The 11,694-nt window shown below is 37.7% G+C and overlaps 1 long non-coding RNA gene across 1 annotated transcript; it reads left to right on the forward strand.

Moving 5' to 3' along the window:
* Positions 1–7,096: 7,096 nt before the first annotated feature.
* Positions 7,097–8,209, forward strand: LOC128298158 (uncharacterized). Its single transcript, XR_008287259.1, has 3 exons — positions 7,097–7,234; positions 7,321–7,429; positions 7,514–8,209. It is a non-coding gene; the product is annotated as an uncharacterized LOC128298158 (long non-coding RNA).
* The last annotated feature ends 3,485 nt before the right edge of the window (positions 8,210–11,694 follow it).

Raw genomic sequence — 11,694 nt, forward strand, 5'->3', positions numbered from 1 at the left:
ATTACTTCTGACTTTGTGATTTCGTGATTTATTACTATCACGATAGCGTGATAACATAAAAACATATTCAATTTTCATATTTCATATTTTCAAAAACATATTCAAGTATCTATTTTGGCGTCAGATGTGTAATGTCCTGTAGGACCATGATCCGTCATATTCCATTGTTTAGGTGAAGAAAAGTCAAACATGTAAATCTGTTAATTGGGCATGACAGCTTGCTGTGCAACTGTCATGCGAAATACACTCTTTATTCGATCGTTGTCGAGACAACATCTTCCGCCTTCCGTTCTTCCGTTCTTCCGTTTAACCTTTTCCGTTTGGTGCAACCATTGTAATTTCTGCTTGTGAATTATTGATTTACGAGAGTGTGAAATAAACCTGTGTATCACAGATGGAAAATTAAATTGTCAGCGTTTTGTTTGAAAAAACCTCATTCTTTTATTATTTTCTTGCAATTTTTGGTTGCGAAAAAATCATTCCGTTCTTTTGTAATTTTTGCCACATCAGATGACGCGCAACGGATTGAGATCATAATTCTTTATTTAACTATTTTTATTAATTTAAAATTCTGTTTTGGTTGCGAAAAAATCCTTCATGTATTATTTCGTTGGCTTTAAATATTTAAATATATGCAATTAAACATAAATAATAAATTTTGCCGCGTCAGAAGCAAACTGTGAAGTATTTTTTTTGGCGCCAGATGAAAAATGGAAGTGTTAGTGGAGTCGTGACATTATTTCTGATTTCGTCAGATGGCGTCAGTTGGAACATTGAAATTGCAGCGTAGCGTGAAATTACTTGTGATTTCGTGATTTATTATTTTATAAACATAAAAACATATTTAACATTATTGATTTGCCGCGTCAGAAGAAAAATGTAAAGCATCAAAAAAATCATTCAGTTTTTAAGCCATTTTTGCCACATCGGATGACGCGCAACGAATTGAGATCATAATTTTTTATTTAATCATTATTATTAATTTAAAATTTTGTTTTATCTGCGAAATAATCCTTCTTTGTTTCCGCGTCAGAAGCAATTTTGCCGCGTCAGAAGCAAATTGTGAAGTATTTTTTTGGCGGCAGATGAAAAATGGAAGTGTTAGTGGAGTCGTGATATTATTTCTCATTTCGTAAAATGGCGTCAGTTGGAACATTGAAGTCGCAGCGTTTGCGTGATATTACTTGTGATTTTGTGATTTCGTGATTTATTACTTTATAAACATAGAAACATATTTAATATTATTGATTTGCCGTGTCAGAAGAAAAATGTAAAGCATCTATTTTGGAGTCAGAAGAAAAATTGAAGTGTTAGTGTAATTGTGACATTATTTCTGATTTTTTCAGATGGCGTCAGATTCAGTTTTTTTTTTTGCAATTTTTGCCACATCAGATGACGCGCAGCGGATTGAGATCATAATTTTTTATTTAATTATTATTATTAATTTAAAATTTTGTTTTGGTTGCGAAAAAATCCGTCATTTCTTATTTCGTTGGTTTTAAATATTAAAATATATACAATTAAACATAAATAATAAATTTTGCCGCGTCAGAAGCAAATTGTGAAGTATTTTTTTGGCGCCAGATGAAAAATGGAAGTGTTAGTGTAGTCGTGACATTATTTCTCATTTCGTCAGATGGCGTCAGTTGGAACATTGAAGTCGCAGCGTTTGCGTGATATTACTTGTGATTTTGTGATTTCGTGATTTATTACTTTATGAACATAGAAACATATTTAATATTATTGATTTGCCGTGTCAGAAGAAAAATGTAAAGCATCTATTTTGGAGTCAGAAGAAAAATTGAAGTGTTAGTGTAATTGTGACATTATTTCTGATTTTTTCAGATGGCGTCAGATTCAGTTTTTTTTTTTGCAATTTTTGCCACATCAGATGACGCGCAGCGGATTGAGATCATAATTTTTTATTTAATTATTATTATTAATTTAAAATTTTGTTTTGGTTGCGAAAAAATCCGTCATTTCTTATTTCGTTGGTTTTAAATATTAAAATATATACAATTAAACATAAATAATAAATTTTGCCGCGTCAGAAGCAAATTGTGAAGTATTTTTTTGGCGCCAGATGAAAAATGGAAGTGTTAGTGTAGTCGTGACATTATTTCTCATTTCGTCAGATGGCGTCAGTTGGAACATTGAAGTTGCAGCGTAGCGTGATATTACTTGTGATTTTGTGATTTCGTGATTTATTACTTTTTAAACATAGAAACATATTTAATATTATTGATTTGCCGCGTCAGAAGAAAAATGTAAAGCATCTATTTTGGAGTCAGAAGAAAAATTGAAGTGTTAGTGTAATTGTGACATTATTTCTGATTTTTTCAGATGGCGTCAGATTCAGTTTTTTTTTTGCAATTTTTGCCACATCAGATGACGCGCAGCGGATTGAGATCACAATTTTTTATTTAATTATTGTTATTAATTCAAAATTTTGTTATGATTGCGAAAAAATCCGTCATTATTTTGTTGGCTTTAAATTTTTAAATATATTCAATTATACATAAATAATAAATTTTGCCGCGTCAGAAGCAAATTGTGAAGTATTTTTTTTGGCACCAGATGAAAAATGGAAGTGTTAGTGTAGTCGTGACATTATTTCTGATTTCGTCAGATGGCGTCAGTTGGAACATTGAAATTGCAGCGTAGCGTGAAATTACTTGTGATTTCGTGATTTATTATTTTATAAACATAAAAACATATTTAATATTATTGATTTGCCGCGTCAGAAGAAAAATGTAAAGCATCAAAAAAATCATTCAGTTTTTAAGCCATTTTTGCCACATCGGATGACGCGCAACGGATTGAGATCATAATTTTTTATTTAATCATTATTATTAATTTAAAATTTTGTTTTATCTGCGAAATAATCCTTCTTTGTTTCCGCGTCAGAAGCAATTTTGCCGCGTCAGAAGCAAATTGTGAAGTATTTTTTTGGCGGCAGATGAAAAATGGAAGTGTTAGTGTAGTCGTGATATTATTTCTCATTTCGTAAAATGGCGTCAGTTGGAACATTGAAGTTGCAGCGGTAGCGTGATACTACTGGTGATTTTGTGATTTCGTGATTTATTACTTTATAAACATAAAAACATATTTAATATTATTGATTTGCTGCGTCAGGAGAAAAATGTATAGCATCTATTTTGGAGTCAGAAGAAAAATTGAAGTGTTAGTGTAATTGTGACATTATTTCTGATTTTTTCAGATGGCGTCAGATTCAGTTTTTTTTTTTTGCAATTTTTGCCACATCAGATGACGCGCAGCGGATTGAGATCATAATTTTTTATTTAATTATTATTATTAATTTAAAATTTTGTTTTGGTTGCGAAAAAATCCGTCATTTCTTATTTCGTTGGTTTTAAATATTAAAATATATACAATTAAACATAAATAATAAATTTTGCCGCGTCAGAAGCAAATTGTGAAGTATTTTTTTGGCGCCAGATGAAAAATGGAAGTGTTAGTGTAGTCGTGACATTATTTCTGATTTCGTAAAATGGCGTCAGTTGGAACATTCAAGTTGCAGCGTTTGCGTGATATTGCTGGTGAGTTTGTGATTTCGTGATTTATTACTTTATAACCATAAAAACATATTTATTATTTTTGATTTGCCGAGTCAGAAGAAAAATATAAAGCATCAATAATATATTTTGTTTTTTTTTGCAATTTTTGCCACATCGGATGACGCGCAGCGGATTGAGATCATAATTTTTTATTTAATTATTATTGTTAATTTAAAATTTTGTTTTGGTTGCGAAACAATGCGTCATTTATTATTTCGTTGGTTTTAAATATTAAAATATATGCAATTATACATAAATAATAAATTTTGCCGCGTCAGAAGCAAATTGTGATGTATTTTTTTTGGCGCCAGATGAAAAATGGAAGTGTTAGTGGAGTCGTGACATTATTTCTGATTTCGTAAAATGGCGTCAGTTGGAACATTGAAGTTGCAGCGTAGCGTGATATTACTGGTGAGTTTGTGATTTCGTGATTTATTACTTTATAAACATAAAAACATATTTATTATTTTTGATTTGCCGAGTCAGAAGAAAAATGTAAAGCATCAATAATATATTCTGTTTTTTTGCAATTTTTGCCACATCGGATGACGCGCAGCGGATTGAGATCATAATTTTTTATTTAATTATTATTATTAATTTAAAATTTTGTTTTGGTTGCGAAAAAATCCGTCATTTCTTATTTCGTTGGTTTTAAATATTAAAATATATACAATTAAACATGAATAATAAATTTTGCCGCGTCAGAAGCAAAATGTGAAGTATTTTTGTTGGCGCCAGATGAAAAATGGAAGTGTTAGTGTAGTCGTGACATTATTTCTGATTTCGTAAAATGGCGTCAGTTGGAACATTCAAGTTGCAGCGTTTGCGTGATATTGCTGGTGAGTTTGTGATTTCGTGATTTATTACTTTATAAACATAAAAACATATTAAATATTATTGATTTGCCGCGTCAGAAGAAAAATGTAAAGCATCAAAAAAATCATTCAGTTTTTTTTTGCAATTTTTGCCACATCGGATGACGCGTAACGGATTGAGATCATAATTTTTTATTTAATCATTATTATTAATTTTAATTTTGTTTTGGTTGCGAAAAAATCCGTCATTTATTATTTCGTTGGTTTTAAATATTAAAATATATACAATTAAACATAAATAATAAATTTTGCCGCGTGAGTAGCAAAATGTGAAGTATTTTTTTGGCGCCAGATGAAAAATGGAAGTGTTAGTGTAGTCGTGATATTATTTCTGATTTCGTCAGATGGCGTCAGTTGGAACATTGAAGTCGCAGCTTGATACTACTAGTGATTTTGTGATTTCGTGATTTATTACTTGATAAACATAAAAACATATTTAATATTATTGATTTGCCGCGTCAGAAGAAAAATGTAAAGCATCAAAAAAATCATTCAGTTTTTTTTTGCAATTTTTGCCACATCGGATGACGCGCAACGGATTGAGATCATAATTCTTTATTTAATTATTATTATAAATTTAAAATTTTTTTTATTTGCGAAATAATCCTTCATTGTTTCGTTGGCTTTAAATATTAAAATATATACAATTAAACATAAATAATAAATTTTGCCGCGTCAGAAGCAAAATGTGATGTATTTTTTTTGGCGCCAGATGTAAAATGGAAGTGTTAGTATAGTCGTGATATTATTTCTCATTTCGTCAGATGGCGTCAGTTGGAACTTTGAAGTCGCAGCGTTTGCGTGATATTACTGGTGAGTTTGTGATTTCGTGATTTATTACTTTATAAACATAAAAACATATTTAATATTATTGATTTGCCGCGTCAGAAGAAAAATGTAAAGCATCAAAAAAATCATTCAGTTTTTTTTTGCAATTTTTGCCACATCGGATGACGCGCAACGGATTGAGATCATAATTTTTTATTTAATCATTATTATTAATTTTAATTTTGTTTTGGTTGCGAAAAAATCCGTCATTTATTATTTCGTTGGTTTTAAATATTAAAATATATACAATTAAACATAAATAATAAATTTTGCCGCGTGAGTAGCAAAATGTGAAGTATTTTTTTGGCGCCAGATGAAAAATGGAAGTGTTAGTGTAGTCGTGATATTATTTCTGATTTCGTCAGATGGCGTCAGTTGGAACATTGAAGTCGCAGCTTGATACTACTAGTGATTTTGTGATTTCGTGATTTATTACTTGATAAACATAAAAACATATTTAATATTATTGATTTGCCGCGTCAGAAGAAAAATGTAAAGCATCAAAACTATCATTCAGTTGTTTTTTGCCAATTTTTGCCACATCAGATGACGCGCAACGGATTGAGATCATAATTCTTTATTTAATTATTATTATAAATTTAAAATTTTGTTTTATTTGCGAAATAATCCTTCATTGTTTCGTTGGCTTTAAATATTAAAATATATACAATTAAACATAAATAATAAATTTTGCCGCGTCAGAAGCAAAATGTGATGTATTTTTTTTGGCGCCAGATGTAAAATGGAAGTGTTAGTATAGTCGTGATATTATTTCTCATTTCGTCAGATGGCGTCAGTTGGAACTTTGAAGTCGCAGCGTTTGCGTGATATTACTGGTGAGTTTGTGATTTCGTGATTTATTACTTTATAAACATAAAAACATATTTAATATTATTGATTTGCCGCGTCAGAAGAAAAATGTAAAGCATCAAAAAAATCATTCAGTTTTTTTTTGCAATTTTTGCCACATCGGATGACGCGCAACGGATTGAGATCATAATTTTTTATTTAATCATTATTATTAATTTTAATTTTGTTTTGGTTGCGAAAAAATCCGTCATTTATTATTTCGTTGGTTTTAAATATTAAAATATATACAATTAAACATAATTAATAAATTTTGCCGCGTGAGTAGCAAAATGTGAAGTATTTTTTTGGCGCCAGATGAAAAATGGAAGTGTTAGTGTAGTCGTGATATTATTTCTGATTTCGTCAGATGGCGTCAGTTGGAACATTGAAGTCGCAGCTTGATACTACTGGTGATTTTGTGATTTCGTGATTTATTACTTGATAAACATGAAAACATCTTTAATATTATTGATTTGCCGCGTCAGAAGCAAAATGTAAAGCATCAATAACATCATTCAGTTTTTTTTTGCAATTTTTGTCACATCAGATGACGCGCAATGGATTGAGATCATAATTATTTGTTTAAATATTGTTATTAATTTTAATTTTGTTTTGGTTTCGAAAAGATCATTTATTTATTATTTTGTTGAAAAGAAAAAGTGAAAGATTATCTCGAGGCACAACTTTCGTTTCATCGCATTGGTATTGAAACTTTTGGCGATACGAAATGTTGGGGACTTGAAGTTGTTCTAAAGTGTGAGATGAATTTTGAAACTTTTCGCGATGTGAAATTGTTCGAAAGGTTGAAATGAATTGTGAAACTTTTCGCAATTTTACCTTTCGAAACTTGAAATGGTAGCTAGGTAGGCAAGGAATTAGCTGTGAATCTTTTTGAAAATTTACCTTTCGAGACTTGAAATGGTACTTAACCGGGGAATTAGCCGTGAAACTTTTTGAAAATTTACCTTTCGAAACTTGAAATGGTACTTCAGCGGAGGAATAAGTGTGGATTAGTCCTTTATCACCAGATCGGTCAAGCATAGTGTTGTGGAGCGTAGTGAAGTATTGTGGAGCGTAGTGAAGTATTGTGGAGCGTAGATGAAGGTGAGTGGTTTTTGAATTGCGATAAATGTAAATGTGGTATATGTGATAAATATATGGTATAAGTATTTTTTGCTCTTTATTTTCAGGCAGTGTGTGGTGTTGTCATGTTAGGCGATCGGTGTGAGTGTGTGTTGTGGAGCTGACCTTCCATCTGCCTGCGGTAGCGAGCGCATCACCGTGTATTCCTGTGGATCGGTATGTGGAGCGATAGAGAGCCGTAATAGCAGTGATATATGTGATAAATATATGGTATAAGTATTTTTTGCTCTTTATTTTCAGGCAGTGTGTGGTGTTGTGATGTTACGCGATCGGTGTGAGTGTGTGTTGTGAAGCTGACCTTCCATCTGCCTGCGGTAGCGAACGCATCACCGTGTATTCCTGTGGATCGGTGTGTGGAGCGAGGGAGAGCCGTGATAGCAGTGTGTGTTGTGGAGCTGACCTTCCATCTGCCTTCCATCTGCCTGCGGTAGCGAGCGCATCACCGTGTATTCCTGTGGATCGGTATGTGGAGCGATGGAGAGCCGTGATAGCAGTGTGCTGCAGATGTGTTGGAGAGTTAGGAGAGAGTTGGAGTGTAATAATGTATGTTGTAATTTATTTAAAGTATTAATAAATGGTGTGTGTATAATAGGATAAGTATAGGAGGTGCGGCGCAGTGCAGTTTGCAGTGCGCGGCGGATGTGTTGGAGAGTTAGGAGAGAGTTGGAGTGTAATAATGTATGTTGTCAATTCAATTCAATTTATTTCCATTTCAATTTGCTGTACATAAATAATATTTTTTTTTTACGAGATGCAGCGTACATCGCTTTTCAACGTAGAAAATGGATTTGCCCGTTGGCAGTTGATCTTGTTTTGTTATATATAATGATGATGGATAATGAATGTCTTAACCTAACTTAAAAACTAAACTTAACTAACTTATAAACTACATATGTACAAAAATTCATATAATGAATAGCTGTCGGATCAGCAGTATTTCCGAGGTGTTACACTTTTAGGGGGTTGTTCCGTAGTTCGGAGCCCTTCTTCTATTCCTCCTTCCTTCTTCGTCGGGACTTGGTCGCTCTTCGGTCCTCCTGGGGTTACAACGAGATGTTCGTCGGTTGACGGGGAAACGATAACTGGCCTTGTTCGGACATGCCACCGCTTTTATATAGTGCTGGCCATGTCTCGAACTTTCCTATCATCTCACAATTCGTGTTCGATCCTGTCTGTTTGCCTATTCTTTCGTTCCTCTATGTCCTTTTTTCTTGAAGAAGTTGTTCCGCGAATTTCTGTCCTTTTGTTACCGATTCTGGTCTTACCTACAAACAAGGACTTCATTGTTCTCGTTTTTTACCAGTTGCATTTTGTTTGTTTTCCCTATTTAACCCTAGATGGCGCTTTTCTGTGTCCTGGCTATTTGCCTTGGACGCCACAGTACTCCCCTCCTAGAGCGGTGTTACCGGTATCGCAGGGGGATCACAACTCTGCGTTGCGATCTGGTAACTCCGGTCGATATGTTGTCCTCGGTTGTCCGTCGTAATATTGGCTGTGGCTGGGTTTGGCTAGTTGGGCTCGCGCTGGACGAAGGCTCACCGGTTGCGGACGGTCGCTCAGGCGATAGTGGATCGATCGTTGGTGTTGCGCGTTGTGAGGTCATCATCGGTTCTTCGAAGGGTCGTGGCTGTTCGGCTGGTGTAGAATCTTCTCCGGTGGTATAAGCGGGTTTCAAGCGGTCGATGGATACGAACGAGGGATGTCCATTCTGCAAAATCTGGAACGATTTTGGGCCTCGTTTGAGAATCCGGTACGGTCCTTGATAAGGTGTCGTCAGGGCAGGGCGGACGGTATCGTTGCGTAGAAACACGTGGGAGCATTTGTTTAGGTCGGCGTGTACAAATGCGGTCCGGTTGGAATGCCAGGCGGTTTTCGGCGGGCGGATGTTGTTCATCGCTTCTTGCAGTGTCTTGGCGAAATCCGATTGGTCGGCTGGCGGTGGCTTCTCGGCGAGGAACTCGGCTGGGATGGTGAGTGTCGTACCATAGACCAGCTCGGCAGGTGATGCGTTGATGTCTTCTTTATGGGTGGTTCGTAGTCCCAGCAGGATTAGAGGTAGATGCTCGCTCCATTTCGTTGTGTCTTTGCAACAGATGGCTGCCTTCAATGTGCGGTGCCATCGCTCAATCAATCCGTTCGCCTGTGGATGATAAGCAGTTGTTCGAATATGCTTTGTGCCGAGTGTTCGAGTTAGTTCCTTGAACAAGGATGACTCGAATTGTCTGCCTTGGTCCGTGGTGATGTACGATGGTACTCCAAACCGGGCGATCCAATGTTGTAGCAGTGCCGAAACGACAGTTGTCGTGGTAATGTCTGGAATCGGTACTGCTTCGGGCCAACGGGTGAAACGGTCGATGATGGTCAGGCAATAGCGGTTGCCATTGCTGACGGGGAACGGTCCAATGATGTCGACGTTGATGTGCGCGAACCTAGCAGCTGTTGTCGGGTACCGTACCAGAGGGCTCTTCGTATGGCGTCCTACTTTGGCTCGTTGGCAGGCAATGCAGCTTTTTACGAACTCCTGGGTCTCCCGTTTGATGCCCACCCAAACAAATCTTTCTGTCATTAATTTGACGATGGCTCTTACTCCTGGGTGGCTGAGATCGTGGACTGCGTGTAGAAGTGGCTTCCGGAATGTTTCCGTTACGTAAGGGCGAATTATACCTCCAGGACAATCAGCATACAAGGATTTAGTGCTACCGGGAATAGGTGTCTTCTGCAGCTGAAGGTCGGTTGGTGTTCTTCCACTCAGCAAGTCCTGTAGCTCCGTGTCACGGGTTTGTTCTTCGGCTAGCTGCTCGTAGTCGATGGTCTGCGACGCGTGTACGGCTTCAATTCGAGATAGAAGGTCGGCGGTGATATTGTCTTCTCCTGCTACGTGCCGAATATCGTTGGTGAATTGTCCGATGAAATCCAGTTGGCGAGTTCTTCGTGGCGATGTGCTATCGTGGGATTGGCGGAAGGCGTAAGTTAGCGGTTTGTGGTCCGTATAAATACGGAATTCACGACCCTCTAACTGATGGCGAAAATGTCGTACGGCGAGGTAGACGGCTGTCAGCTCCCGGTCGTAGGTCGAGTATTTTAGTTGTGCTTTCTCGAACTTCTTCGAGAAGAATCCCAAAGGTTGGAGTTGACCGTTGACGAGTTGATGAAGCACTGCTCCAGCGGCGAAGTCGGAGGCGTCTGTCCAGAGCGATAGCTCTGCGTTGGGGGCGGGATGGGCCAACAGGGTGGCTTGCTTCAGTTGCTGCTTACAGCTTTCGAATGCCTCCGTAGCTTCAGGTGTCCAGACAAGCGGAGCTTTATCCTTCTTTTTATTCCCCGGAGTCATCGCTAACAGGATACTTTGCGTCTTCATGGCGTGTGGTAGGAACCGGCGGTAGTAGTTCACCATGGCTAAGAACCGTTTTAGTTCCATGACGTTGGATGGTTTCTTCATTTGGCTGATGGCATGAACTAGCTCCGGAAGGGGACGTATACCTTCGACGTTCACTAGGTGGCCTAGGAAGGTTATTTCGTTGCGGCCAAACTCGCATTTGGCCGGATTTATCGCCAGTTGATGCTGTTCCAAACGCTGGAAAAGTTGGCGCAAATGCTGGTGGTGCTCTTCCTCGGATGATGATGCCACGATCATATCGTCCAGGTAGGGAAAGACGAAATCGAGCCCGCGGAGTACATCGTGGATTAGGCGCTGGAAGGTCTGGGCAGCGTTCCTCAGTCCAAAAGGCATCGTGGTAAATTCAAACAAACCGAACGGGGTGGTGATCGCTGTTTTCGGAATGTCGTCCGGGTGTAATGGAATCTGATGATAGGCCTTGTGCAGATCGATTTTCGAGAAGATTGTCTTTCCCTGCAACTGCATTGTAAAGTCTTGCAGAAAAGGCAATGGATAACGGTCGGGGATCGTCTGCGCGTTAAGGGTGCGGTAGTCACCGCATGGGCGCCAAGTTCCATCGGCCTTCTTCGTCATATGCAACGGGCTTGCCCAGCAGCTGTGGGAAGGACGGCAAATTCCGAGCTGCACCAAAGACTCGAATTCGGAACGGGCTGCGGCAAACTTCTCGGGCGACAATCTTCGGGGACGAGCAAAGGTTGGTTGTCCCGTGGTTTCGATGCGGTGTGAAACGTTGGTTTGCAAAGGTGTGCCAGGTGCTATTCGTGCGGTCAGGCCAGGAAACTCCTTCAACAGGTTGATCCACCAAAAGATGAAAATGCTGGAGAAAGTCGGCTCCAATAATAGCTGTGCCCACGTCGGCTATTACAAAATTCCATAAGAATGTTCGGCGTAACCCCAAGTCCAAGGAATAAAGAGTTTCTCCGTAGACTTCGATAGGGGTTTTATTGGCGGCAAATAAACGCATTGACGAGGGTTTACCCGGGAAGGAACTGTGATGCCTCGGGATTACCGAAACATCGGCGCC

The sequence above is a fragment of the Anopheles moucheti genome, chromosome 2 (genome assembly GCF_943734755.1).
Source record: "Anopheles moucheti chromosome 2, idAnoMoucSN_F20_07, whole genome shotgun sequence".
Lineage (NCBI taxonomy): Eukaryota > Metazoa > Arthropoda > Insecta > Diptera > Culicidae > Anopheles > Anopheles moucheti.